The following is a 13,730-nucleotide window of genomic DNA, read 5'->3' as shown; positions in this document are numbered from 1 at the left end:
GTTAAGTTTTTAATTACGACATCATTTATCAATGTGCTGAGTTTAATTTTTAACGATTTTATGCATTCTGAATCATCATCGCTATTTGTTTCACATATTCGTTTTAAAAAGTAAACATGCACAATAACTAAATATAAAGTAGGGTTATCTCCTTCTAATTCTTTTGGTGTTTCTTCGAACTTTTTCAAAATATTTATTATATCTGTTAAAGTATTTAAGCTGATGTTACTTATTCTATGGGTTTGACTTTTTATCTGTAAAATGTTTATAATATCGATCCAATTGCTTTGAACAGATTGTAATAAATAATAGATTGAGTTCCATCTAGTTACAGAAAAACTTTTTAGTGTGGTTTTTAGTTGTGCATTAGCTCCAGACTTTTTAAAATATGTTACAAGTTTGATGCACTTTTTACATATTTCCCTTATATCTAAACACTCCTCAATATATTTTTGAACTATGTTGTGCAGCATATGACTGACGCAGAATATGTGATCGTATGTACTAAAGGCAGCTTTCATATTGGATCCCCTATCTGTAACAATTATCCCCTTATCAAGACTACAATCAAACTCCTTCAATGCCGCCTTTACTTTTTGTATAATTCTTTCACCTATATTAAATAAAGTTACACTTCGTTTTTAAATATGAAACTTTCGCAATTATAATGAAAAACTAAAAATTAAAAAAAATATATACATGGTATCAAGGCATATTGAACAGGTAGCCTCATGTGAAAATCCCATGTATTTTGTTGTTGCCTGAAACCTCGAATGCATCAACCTACGAAATATCAAGTTTGATTTGAAAATACGTATGTACAGCTGCGAGCACTGAAATATTAGTGTGCAATTGTGGTAAACATTTCTTGAAATTACAACAAATTGTTGTACTTGATACCACATATACATAGTACGTACACATACATATCTGCAAATATATACCGTTTCAACAAATACTTACTGCTACAAGATTCAAAATCCATTGATCGGAAAGCAATAAGCTTCATTCCAATTTTTCCGCTTTTTATAAAGTGAATAGTCATAGACAAAAACGATTGTTTTAAATAATTATCGGTCCATATATCTGAGGTAAGTCCAAAGGTACTAAGTTCACTTAGTTCTAATTTTAAGGAATCGTGGGCTATATTGTATAAATTGTCTATGTTTCTGGATATCGTTATTGGATGAGGTAATAGTTGATCAGTATCTACGTTCGACCCATACTTAGCTCTAATTGAAAGTATTAGATCCGTATATTTTTTCAGACCTGCATCTTCGATCATCTTGAATGGTCTGCAATTTTTAGTGACCCATTCAGTGAACGTATCAGCAATATTTTTTTTTGTGTCGTTGTCCACTAATATCTTTGGGTTATCCGAACGGTTTTTTAAATTTTTATAGCATTTATGTTTCACAAGGTTAGACGTGTTATTCATAAATTTAAAAACGCTGTTACAATTTTTGCATGCAACAACATCTCTTACCAAACTGCCACTATTTTCAACCTTGCCAAAAATTTCCCAAACCTTGCTTTTCCCAGCTTCAATAACCACTGTATATTTTCCTTTCACTATATTATCCTTAATTTCATTAAGCTGCTGCCTTAGTACAGGCGTCGACTGGGTTGACGATGCAGATTCATCTAATGTTACCTATTTTTGTAAAACAGAGACACAGGTGTAAATTGTATTACAACATGGCAAATATTAGCAAACAATTGCACTGAATTTCGCGGTCAATTACTTACATCCATTATTTTTGGTGAAAAATATGAAATATTAAAATAAAAATCTGCCAAAACTATTTTACTCCCTTTTATCTCCGTATACACAAAACAAATGACGAATTTAAATATTTAATAAACTGTCTCGGTTAAGCGTCTACGGCCAGTACAATGCAGGCAAACATGTTGTGGGGAAAACCCTTCCGTTTATCTTCTCTATTTGCTTGCTTAGCTGAACACTATGGGTGCACCCTGTTCTGTTAAAAGAATGAGAGAAACAATGAATTCACATAACAATAAGTGACGATCACACACTATTCCACTACTAAGCGAACGCTAACGCCTTGCATTCACTGCTGGTTGATGATATGAGTGTGAGTTGGGTTTGTTTATGAGAAGAATGAGCTGAGTCTACCTGCTAGCGATAAACAACAACTCACAATGTCTTCTCTGTATCTGCATTCACATAATTCCAACTCAGCGTCGGCGATCAACTCGAGTTATGAGATGAATTCATAAATTCTCTGTTGCATTCATAGCGTGAATTAATTCTTGCAACCCTTTAACATACATACAAATAGTATCATCTGCCATTTCAAAATCCAAATTTTTTTCTAACACGCGGAAAGTAAAGAACTAATGTGTGTTGAATGATCGGCACGTGGTTGTAGCAAACATATGATGTGTATTGTCATTACATACTGCTATCTATGTACATATATGCACTTCTGAAATGCAAGAGGGTTGCCAAAGTCAGTATGACTTTATTACTCAGTTGACAGAAATATGGTTATGGCCTTAGTGCTCGTGTGTAAAAAAATTAGTATGGCTCTATTTCTCAACGTGCGGTGAAATAAAGCCATATGCCCCTATTTCCCCTCTTGTTGGGAAATAAAGCCATATGGCTTTATTGCCGATGGCCTTATAGCATCCCACCTATTGCGTGCTTCATATAAATTTACTATATGTATCCTTATGCGTTTGCTTATGTATTTGCTTTGTACTGCCTCAGCATTGGCGAAGATAAGCCTGTTCAATATATTTGATATATTTTCAATTTAAAAAAAAAAAAACACACATACAGTCCACTAAAATTGAAAATATATCAAATATATTGGAAAATCAACAACCGACCAGATATTCACCATGCGCCAAATCTTGAAAAAGACCCGTGAAAGGAGAATCGACACACACCACCTCTTCGTCGATTTCAAAGCTGCTTTCGACAGCACGAAAAGGAGTTGCCTTTATGCCGCGATGTCGGAATTTGGTATACCCGCAAAACTAATACGGCTGTGTAAACTGACGTTGAGCAACACCAAAAGCTCCGTCAGGATCGGGAAGGACCTCTCCGAGCTTTCGATACCAAACGAGGTTTCAGGCAAGGCGATTCCCTATCGTCCGACTTTTTCAACCTGCTTCTGGAGAAAATAGTTCGAGCCGCAGAACTAAATAGAGAAGGTACCATCTTCTATAAGAGTGTACAGCTGCTGGCGTATGCCGATTATATTGATATCATCTGCCTTAACACCCGCGCCGTGAGTTCTGCTTTCTCCAGACTGGACAAGGAAGCAAACCAAATGGGTCTGTCAGTGAACGAGGGCAAGACGAAATATCCTGTCATCCAACAAATAGTCGTCGCGTTCGCGACTTGGCACTCACGTCACTGTTGACAGTCATAACTTTGAAGTTGTAGATAATTTCGTCTATCTTGGAATCAGCGTAAACACCACCAACAATGTAAGCCTAGAAATCGAACGCAGGATAAATCTTGCCAACAGGTGCTACTTCGGACTGAGTAGGCAATTGAGAAGCAAAGTCATCTCTCGACAAAAAAAACCAAACTCTATAAGTCACTCATAATTCCCGTCCTGCTATATGGTGCAGAGTCTTGGACGATGTCAGCAACGGATGAGTCGACGTTGCGAGTTTTCGAGAGAAAAGTTCTGCGAAAGATTTATGGTGCTTTGCGTATTGGCCACGGCGAATACCGCATTCGATGGAACGATGAGCTGTACGAGATATACGACGACATTGACATATGTACATAGTTCAGCGAGTTAAAAGACAGCGGCTACGCTGGCTAGGTCATGTTGTCCGGATGGACGAAAACACTCCAGCTCTGAAAGTATTCGACGCAGTACCTGCAGGGGGAAGCAGAGGAGGAGGAAGACCTCCACTCCGTTGGAAGGACCAAGTGGAGAAGGACCTGGCTTCGCTTGGAATATCCAATTGGCGCCACGTAGCGAAAAGAAGAAACGACTGGCGCGCTGTTGTTAACTCGGCTATAATCGCGTAAGCGGTGTCTACGCCAATTAAGAAGAAGTATGTGTTTTTAAAATAGTGATAATTACACAGTTTCATATCTTATCTAATATGTTGAATATTCTTAAGTATAATAAAACTAAATATATTGATGCGTACTGAATGTCCTTTGGTATCAACGTACAAATTATTGCCGGTTAGATTCCAACGGCTAAAAACATTTTTATTTTTGTTCAAAAAATTACCTTTATTGTCAAATGTTCTCCTAAGACTAATTACAAATTTCCATTTATCCATTATTTATAACTTAAAAAGTACTTATGCTAGCACTATTGACTTATTTACTTGTGTCGCGTTATTCCGCGTATGCCGGTTGTTGATTTGCAATTGTTGCAATGGTTGCATTATTGTTGGTCAGCCTGGCTGTAGTTTATACTGCGCGAGTTATGGATTAAAACGTTGTTTTCTATTCTGTAGCAAGAATCAGTCTGACTCTGCTATCAGATCAGCAACTCTGCCCCAATGTGTGGGTGCACCGCACATTCCAACAGACTCAAAATATGCTGAGTCTGCTGTTTTGGTCACGTACTGGCTGATCATGCGATGTGGTGCACAACTGCATGCCGTCAGACGTAACCTGAGATGTAACTCCCCCAGAGCCACTCTGAGAAGTCTCCTGACTTCTTTTATTTATGATTTTCAAACTTAAGTATCTTTTCATTTTTTCTTTTGCATAAGTAAATAGTAACAATAATTATACTTATTAATATTGTTATAATTAGTGAGGCACTTATGCCATAGGATACGTTTTTATGATAATTTAGTTCCTCTATTTCTTCAATGTCCTTGAAATGATTTGGTACAATATCTTCAAATTTTGACTCATAGCTTTGGTTTAAGATTTTTACAGGATGTATCAGTCTATTAACTAATTTAGTCTTGTTGTTACTAAATTTTTCTTCATTAATTTTAATTTCACGTTTCTCAAACTTTAAAATATAGTTATTTTGCAGTACAAAATCTCTGTCATCACAATTTTGTGTAAGTTTCAAATTTTTTGCATTCTTGATGATCAAAGTATCATCGCTTATTTCTTGTATTATTGTAGTATTGTTATATTTAAATTCACAAGCGTTAAAAAAATACAATTCCTACTTAATTTTAGTTTTCTTAATAACGTATTATCTTCATATTTATAATGCTTTTTATTTTTTGTTACAATTTTTTCATCCTCATGAACTATTTGCAATTTTCGTTTGTTTGGTAGAGGCATCTTTGGTATTTTAATGGCGAACACATGTGCTTAATTTTCAAAAGCTACTACTCCTACCTTGGCCAGTTTCAGTTTATAAAATTCTATGTCAAAATAATCTATTTCTTTTTAGTTAATATCTCCGGATGTATTAAATTGTTTTTATCGGCGGCTATATTATTTTGAACTTCATGTATCTTCCCTTCTATATGTCTTAATTTATTCATTTGATCATTGTAAAGAACCAATTTCGCAAGCTCTCAATCCTCCTTTTGTATCTGATTTATTTCTTTTAATATTTTACTCCTGTCATTTATTATAATCTGCTTATTGATATTTGTAATTGCATTGTGCGAATTTCCCTCTATTACTTCTAAATGACTAATTATATCCTGTCGGTCCTCCTCGTCCATTACCCCGAACAACCATTTATACATTGTCTCTCCTATTTTAATTAAACCTCTCTTCTTTCTTTTCTCTTCCTTGGGAGTAATCGATCTAATTTTTGCTTTAATTACTTTAATTTCGTTACAAAGAAGTGTCTTGTTACTTAGGTCTGCTTGTCTTATGTTTTCTTCCATTTCCTCCACCAAACTTGTTAGCTCTTTCGGGTGTATAATATCGTATTTACTTCGTCAACGATTTCTACTTCGTCGAGTTGGATCATGGTGTATCCTGCTTCTTCAACTATTGTGCCTGGTTTTCACTAGGTCAATATAATTGACATCAAAAACTGTCTAAACGAACAGCTGCGGTTTTGATGTCAAATGCGTTTTCATTACAGCATCCAAACTGACCGAATGTCGATATTGCAGTGCCTTTCAAAAACTGTCGTCAATTTTTGGTGTCAGATGATTGACCACCTGTTTTCATTTATGTCAATTGTGAATAGGCAATATTGACAGCTGTTAAATTGAAAATATAATTACTTATAAATAAGTGCGTGAAAGTGTAAAAATAAATAAAAATAGAAAAATTGCAATAGTAACAGCGGCGTTATGTCTTATAACGTCATTAAAAGCTTGGAAAAAGAAAAGGACTCAGCAAAGGAAACCAAAGCAGTGGTGGATTAGACCAGGATTAAGGAATCGTTGCACCAGTGGATTTTACGCCACTCTTCGATCCAAGCTGGTTTCTCAGGACCCAAAGTGGTTGAAGAACTTCTTGAGGATGACTCTGGAAGATTTCGATTTTTTAGCGGTGCGTCTGACTCCATATATTTATAAAAGAAATACACGATTCCGTGAAGCGATCTCGATAGGCGAAAGACTGGCGGTAACAGTACGCTATTTAGCCACAGGTGATAACTTCTCGAGTTTGTTGACTGTTTTTCTATTGGGAAAAACTACAATCTGCCATATAGTGCATAACACGTCTGGTGCAATTTTTGAAGCTTTAAAGAACGAGTTTTTAAAAGTGAGTATTCATATTTGTTCGTTTGTTAGTGAAAAAACACATTGTGGATTCTAATAAGGTTCCCAACACTCATGAGTAATGGGCAAAAGTTTCGGAGCGTTTTTACCAGCGATGGCATTTTCCTAACTGCTGTGGGGCATTGGATGGAAAGCACATAGCGATTCAGGCGCCTGCGAACTGCGGTTCAGAATATTTCAATTATAAGAAATATAATAGCATTGTTCTGATGGCTATGGTTGATGCGGACTACAAATTTTTGTTTGTAGATGTTGGAGCTTATGGTCGTGAATCTGATGGAGGCGTTTTCGCAAGGTAAACTATTACAAAATAATAACATTAAATGTTAATAATTAAAATGTCTTACTATTTTAACATATTCAGATGTGCTCTTTCAATGGCTCTTGCAGAAAACAAGTTAAATTTTCCGCCGCCGAAACCACTTCCACATGAACGTGATGAAATGCCATTTGTCATTGTAGCTGACGACGCTTTTCCCTTAAAAACGTACTTGATGAAACCATTTAGTTTCCGCAATCAAGTTATGTCGTGCAAAATATTTAATTATAGGCTATCCAGAGCCAGAAATGTTGTGGACAATGTGTTCGGCATATGTGCATCACGTTTTCGAATACTCAGAAGACCCATGAATGTTACTCCTGAACATGCTACAGTTATTGTACTCGCGATTTGCATATTGCATAATTATTTGTTAAGACGCAAGTCTATATATATACGATTATCTGATGTAGACAAAGATACAAATGGCATTACTGATCCAGGTAATTGGCGAATGGAGTTGGGAGAAAATGGAATGCTTCCATCAGTTCGGCCAAGCAGTATTTTAGGTAGGCCAGCAGACAGCGCGATAAATGTCCGTGAAAGTTTTATGGAGTATTTCATGACTCCTCATGGAGGGGTTGAATGGCAATATAATAGGACGATATTGCATAATTCGTCTTTGTAGTACTTTCCTCTTTTATAAATATGTAATTCTATAATTTCAGTTATTTTGCAAATACAAAATATATTCATGTTCCTTTTTATAAACTTTCTCAAATTTAAATAAAACAAGTTTGAATTCAATTCATTTCTATATACATATGTATGTCATCTTTTACACAAATTTTTACCTGTATAAAATTTTTTTATAATTAAACTTATTATCTTTAGTTCAGTTTTATTCAGCAAATTATATAAAAAGGTACAGAGGACTAGTAGATATATTAGATGAAATGGTTGTGATTGTGTTGACCTATAGAATAAAACAGCAAAATTAAGTGTTATTAACACATAAAATTGTGCAACGGCTCTGACCTAGCTACATTCTGTTGATACTTGAATATCAACTCACATATATACCGCTTAAATTCTTTGGCCAATTGTGGAGATTCTTAGGCCCACTCTTGGCCATTGGATGATACAAAATTTCCTCAGTCATCCCAAGCGCCACTCTTAGTAGCTGCCGTGAGGGTCTCCAGTGCACGTTCCACCGCTTGAATATACTCATCATCATCTTTTTGAGCTCGTCGTCCAGGAACTTTAGAGAATTAAAAAGTGGGTTCATTGTAGGCGTTCTTCCAGCACCTTGACCACTTTTAGTATGTGCCTTTCGGTTGAAGGCATATCTAATATGTCTACTACTTCATGCCACTGAGCCTCTTGCAAATTTCGATCTCTATAATCATGGGAAAGAAAATTCCATGTTCCTTCCCTGGACTCTACTTCTTGGATCACCCGCTCGGTCTCTTCCGCTGTCCATTTTGCTTTCATTTTCCGCACCCGCTTGATTATTGGAGTTTGAATTTCTAAATTAATTTCGTCCTCCATATTTGAAACTGAAAAAGTTTGGGAAAATAAATTGATAGTATTCTTCATCAAATATAATAAACACCTTACCTTGAAACGTGAAAATTCGTTTTTGCTTTTTCTTTCTTTAACACCTGAGGTGGAATCGTTACATCGGTGCATGGATCGGCAAACATACGAAAGAAAATTACGTGATACGTCAATCGTATGCAGTGATTGGCATTATGACATACGATAGCAAACGGATCGTAATGTATTTTCAATTCACAATAGTTTTTAAATTCCACATTGCTTTGGATCCTATTTTTAGGTCACAATAGATGTGGAACTGTCAAAACTTTCGCGAAAATTTCAATAAACTAAAACAAGCTAATTAAATATCCAACTTTGTTTTTTCTATTTGAGCTCAAATGAAAGTGATGGGGATAAAAAAATGTAGCGGAGATATGTAGCTAAGAGATCGTAGCAATAGCGTAGGTATACAAAAAAAAACAAATTATGAATCCGCATTAACAAAATTTTCTTTGTAGATTATTGTTGAACAAAGCATTTGAATCTTAAAAGGACGGTGGATAATTTTAGGATATGGCAAGAGAGAAAGGTATCACCCACAAAAGTGGAAGATTTACTAACGTTTGTGAGGCATTACATAAAATCTGCATAAAATTTACAATAAGTTACGACCCTCAAAATTGCGATTCTTACCACTCACAAGAAATGGGCACCGGGGTAGCGAACCGCCTCACCGCAATCGACCAAACGATAAGAGACCAAATAATGTATACTTTAATAAATTTAATTCAAATATGTATATGTCCTTTACCTTGTAAATAATTTTATTTTTAATGTGAACTAAAATACAAAAATTTTGTTCATATAAATTTTTTTTTTTTTTTTAATTTTTAATGAGATATTCCATTCATTGGTTTCTTATTTGTGTTCTTTATTACTAAAAATTATAAAAAAACATAAAATTTAAAAAAATTTGCTCACATTTCCATAAATTTGTCTATTACGATTGGTAATTTGAGTTCGAATGACGATTCGAACGAACGGATACGTTTCTATACTCGTTCACGTTTGTCATCGTGCCAGGTTACGATAGAAGCGTTACGATCACGTATATAAAAGTGTAAACACAATGGCTGCGACAGACTGCAAACTACATCTGTCAAATATTAAAATACACACGTTCTTATGGGCAGTGTTATTTTGACAGCTGCACGACTACACGACTGCAGGCCGACAGTTGTCGTTCTCGCGAACTTCAATATCCTCCTATTTTTGCCAACGACAGTACGACGACAGTAGAGTTGACAGTAGAATGGAAGATAGAAAGAGGAGGTAGAGTGGTGATGCCACTAATATGTAAAATGTAAAATTATTCACAGCTCTAACAAACTTGATGTAATTTTACAAATAAAAGCATAAAATAGCTATATTATAGCTCTATTATATCATTTGTAATAACAATTGATAATTTAAAGCAAAAATATTGACCTATTTACTTATTTTTTGCATAAAAAATTTCACTTTGAACAAAATATTAAAATTTCATTGAAGTGAAAGGTATTAGTATGGCCACAACGAAATTGTGTACATACAAAATGGACAACTGCGTTGTTTTGTGTACATGCCGGCCATTGTATTGTTGTTGCTTCTCAAAATGTACATGTAGTAAGATGAACAACGACGTTTTCAGTTCACTGTCGTGCCGCTGCAGTCTGTCGTAGCCATTGTGTTTACACTTTAAGCGCTACGATCACGTATGTCATAATACGAAATACAGACTTTTACGTGACAAGTGATACGTTCACGGATGTAACGATTCGACCCCTGTTTGTGCGGCAAACGAAAATAATTGCCAACATGTAGGCAAATCAAAATTACAGTAGACTCGCGGTAACAAAAACATCGCCTTGTGTGAATACCGGCTAACATGAACATAATTTTTTTTACACTGACTACTCGGTAGCGTGAACACGATGAGAAAGCCCTATAACGTGAACAAATTTAAAATGCATTTAAAACGTTATTTTCTTTTCTACATGCATACATACATAATATTACATATTACATATTATGTATGTTAATTATGGGAATTATGTATGTTAATTATGGGAATCGTTTTTATAAAACGGGGAATACCCGTAAATTATTGCTTATGAGTATACTGGGATGGATCGATGTGGATTGGCATTAAAATTGGTGCGCGTTGCTGACTTTGCATGATCTAATCTAAAGTTATTCGTGATAAATGTCGCAAAAACGACCAAAATACTTGTCTTTAAAGGAAAAAGTTGATGTAATAGAAAAATTAAAAGGAGGATCAAGCGTAACCAGCTTAGCAAACCAGTACAGTGTTGCAAAATCAACAATTTGCGCTATCAACAAAAAAAGAGAACATTTTAAAATGTGTTAACAGTACATTTTCTAGGCCTGGAAAGCGGAAGACTTTGAAGTGTTCTGAACTTCCTAAAATGAAAAAGCGCTTTACCGTTGGTTCCTTAAATAGCGACAAAAAAATTACCCTGTCAATGGATTGATAGTTAAAGAAAAAGCTAAATTTTTTCATTCAAAAATTAAAGAAACTCAAAGCGATTTTAATGCGAGTGATGGATGTTTGCAACGCTTTAAGAAGCGTTATGGTGTGCGTTTTATTAAAATAAGTGGAGAAAAGTTATCTTCTAGACCTGAACTTTTGGACTCTTTCAAAAACAAGCTGCAAGCCAAAATTAAAGAGCTAGGTCTGTCGCACGATCAAATATATAATGCAAACGAATCGGGACTATTTTGGAAGCTGCTACCTGACAGAACATACGTATCCTCACAAGAAAAAAATGCTTCTGGAAGAAAAACGAAAAGACAGCGTGTCACTTTTCTGGCTTGTACAAACGCAACAGGGGTGCATAAAGTTAAACTTCTTGTTATTGGAAAGGCAAAAAATCCTCGCTCTTTTAAAAATTTTGATTCTCCTGTTGACTACAATTGCTCCAAGTCGTCATGGATGACGGCTGCCATTTTTAAACATTGGTTTCACCATTCGTTTGTACCACAGGTTAAAAAATCAGTTTTAGTGTTTTCAAACTTTTACATGTGTATTTCTTACTATTGTAGGTCAGGAAATTTTTAAAAGATCAAGGATTGCCCAATAAAGCTCTGCTGTTGATAGACAATGCTCCATCTCATCCTCCCGAAAATGAATTGAGATCAGATGACGAGTTAATAACTGCAATGTTTATGCCACCTAATGTCACTCCACTCATACAGCCAATGGATCAAAATGCCATACGACTTACAAAGCTTTTCTACAGAAACAGTCTTTTGGCATCAATTGTAGCCACAGGAACTGATATTATTGAAGCCCTAAAGAAATTGACGTTAAGCTATTGGCTATTTAGATTTAGCTTGGCAGCGTCTTGAAAAGGAAACAATAGCAAAATGCTGGACGAACATTTTAAGCTCTATAGAAGATGAAAAAGACTGTGATGAGGATATTCCATTAGCTACTTTGAGAGAAAGGATTTGTTTACCAATTAACTGCCAACAAGAACGCGCAATAGAACTGCTTCATTCAATTAATCCAGAGGTTTGAACCTTTTCTTCCATCCAATAACTCATTTGATTTAAATTGTGTATTTGCAGGTTAATTTTTCAATTGCTGATATCCATGAATGGACTGAAGATTTTCCTAACTCAACCGAAACGAACGAGGTTTTAACTAGTGATGAAAGTGAAAGCGAGGATAGTAATCTGGAAAGACCACATACAAGAATAGAGCCTAGTGAAGCAATCAACATTTTTAATAAAGCCTTGGAATGGGCGGAAGATGAAAATATAAGCCCAACAGATAACAGCGTACTTAAACGTCTCCGCGAAAAAGCCGTGCTCAGCAATTTGCAAAAAACGAAAATCCAAAAAAAAGAACCCATTTTTTCCAATAATTTCAATGAGTATTTTTTTTTCTTAACAAAACCTAAACATATAAATTACATGTTTTTGCAATCTGAAATAAAATAAAAATTAATGAATTTGAGTTAAAACACATGTTTAATTTATTTGAAAAATTTTAAAAATTATACCTTCGAAAACGTGAACAACCTCGCAAACGTAAACACGCTCGGTTTTTAATAGTTCACGTTACCGCGAGTCTACTGTAGTTGTCAAATAGTGCCACAACATATCGAATATTGATTTTTTTCATTTGACTGTCATTTGAAATGACCGTGCATTGCCTAATATGCCGGCATACGCAAATGACATCATATGACAACCCGTTTTCATTATTTTGACAACATTTGACGTCAAATATGACCTAGTGAAAACTAGGCATAAGAATAAATTAAATATTGATATTTTAAGAAAACAATTTAAATAAAATGGCTTATAATAATAGGAATTTAGAAAACTGTGTAGTAGCAATTACACAATTGTTAGAATTAAATGCAATAAATAATCAGAGGTCAATAAGACAACGTATTGAAACAGATTTAAAGTATGTAAATTCTTTTGAGGGTAATGCCGGCCAATTGCCAGCATTCATTGATGCAATAGATAGGATTCTGAGGGATTATTTAAACCAGGAACAAGAAGTTTTTAGAGTAGTGTATGATTTAAAAATAAGCGGGAAAGCAAAAAATTATTTGCATCTTGCTCCACCAGCTAGTTGGGAAGATTGCAAAATAAAACTTAAACAACACTTTAAGCCAAGAAAAGATCAAATGACTATAACTAGAGAAATAAATACATTACGAGTAGGTAGCATTAGTGAGTTAAGCAGGAGAATCAATGAAATAATTGATGCTATAACTGAATTTGGAGCTCTGGATGAAAACGGGGAGGCAATGAAGGAAATTTTTTCAGGTATGCTTATTCAACGTGTTAAGCAAATCACATCGGGGACTTGTGCTTATGCAATAAGGAACTCAATTTCATTGATTCAGTTATCAGGATTATATACAGTTTCATAGGGCTAGACGATGGAAATTTAAATCCTATATTTTTAACAAGAAACAGAAATTCAAACCGATTTGATCAGAAGGCAAGAAATTTTAATAGTAACCAAAATCAAAATAATCAAAAAAAACAACTTTAGGAGACAAAATATTGGCGATCAAAACAATGATCTTTATTATGCACAAAATAATTAGGGACGATACTAACAAAGAAATACTAACTTTTCAGGGCAAAATAATTATCATCCAAATAATTCACATAGACAAACTAATTATCGGACAGGAAATTCAGGCCAATATACAAATCAATA

At 34.8% G+C, this 13,730-nt stretch overlaps 1 long non-coding RNA gene across 1 annotated transcript; it reads left to right on the top strand.

Moving 5' to 3' along the window:
* Nucleotides 1-10,651: 10,651 nt before the first annotated feature.
* Nucleotides 10,652-12,463, top strand: LOC126764510 (uncharacterized). The gene is made up of 3 exons (XR_007668021.1): nucleotides 10,652-11,522; nucleotides 11,582-12,053; nucleotides 12,110-12,463. It is a non-coding gene; the product is annotated as an uncharacterized LOC126764510 (long non-coding RNA).
* Nucleotides 12,464-13,730: the final 1,267 nt, after the last annotated feature.

Source organism: Bactrocera neohumeralis, unplaced genomic scaffold (assembly GCF_024586455.1).
Source record: "Bactrocera neohumeralis isolate Rockhampton unplaced genomic scaffold, APGP_CSIRO_Bneo_wtdbg2-racon-allhic-juicebox.fasta_v2 cluster09, whole genome shotgun sequence".
Classification (NCBI taxonomy): Eukaryota; Metazoa; Arthropoda; class Insecta; order Diptera; family Tephritidae; genus Bactrocera; species Bactrocera neohumeralis.
This window is presented reverse-complemented; position numbering and strand designations above follow the sequence as displayed.